Source organism: Cynara cardunculus, assembly GCF_001531365.2.
Source record: "Cynara cardunculus var. scolymus isolate 2C chromosome LG 5, CcrdV1, whole genome shotgun sequence".
Taxonomy (NCBI): domain Eukaryota; kingdom Viridiplantae; phylum Streptophyta; class Magnoliopsida; order Asterales; family Asteraceae; genus Cynara; species Cynara cardunculus.
In genome coordinates this window covers 20,003,843-20,004,839 of record NC_037532.1, presented here as the reverse complement: position 1 = coordinate 20,004,839, position 997 = coordinate 20,003,843, and positions in this window count along the sequence as shown.

Sequence of the window (997 nt, the reverse complement as noted above, 5' to 3'; positions counted from 1 at the left end):
ATTTAGATCATCTCCGGTGTCTGGAATGACAGGTTCATCATCTTCTTCGTCATCGTCATCTTCATCCTCATCAATCATCATCATCACCAACAACAGTGACGGTATGAACATCATCCTTAGGGATGGCTTCTACAACCTCAGCTTGGGCAACTTCGGTGGTAGTGATTACAGGAGCAACAACTGCTTCAGCTTCGAGAGCCTCGGCCGCATCAACTGCAACTGAAGCTGATACTGGACCAACAGCCTGAGAAGCTGTAGGAGCAGTATCAAATGATCCACCAGCATTGGACCTCATCTCCCCCTCTCTGGCTAAGACCCGAGAGAATTGGCCAGAGAGTTCGTTCAAGCGCTGTCGCTGGAGAACCATGGATTCCTCCAGCCTTTGCAAAGCATTGGCTAAAGTTGTCATTGCCTCACGCGTCTCATGGAGCTGGGCGCGATCATTGGCAGAGAAAGAGGGTGCACTCACTGGAGCTGGTTGACGGACAACATCCAGGATTTGCTGAAGAAGTCCAAGCTGCTGATTACCTATCGCCTGAGCATCGTCAGCCCTGCTGTGAAGAACAACAATGGCGTCATTTTTGGCGTGAACAGCTTCTTGGAGACTCTGGAACTGACTCTGAACTTCTTGAACGTCCTCCTAGAGGGCTAGGAAGTTTGCATCAAGATCGCCTTGGCGGGACATCTCTTGGTGAACTTCGTTGACCTTGTACAGAACGGTATCAACGGCTGGAAGGAGAAGTTTGATATCTGATGCCATGCCATAGTCATCATCAACATCGTCATCTCCTCCATCATCTTTCTCTTTTTCTCCCTCTTCCACTTCTTGAGCATCAGGCTGATGCATCAAAGAAGGACCTGCAAAAGAAGAAGTGTGAGNTAAAGGCTCAABGWTARAAGAAATGAAGGGGTAGGAAGATGGAATACCTGAGGGGCCTTCAGTGACATCAAAAGGAGTATCATTGGTGGGAGCAAATATGTCCTCGAGAGGATGGAC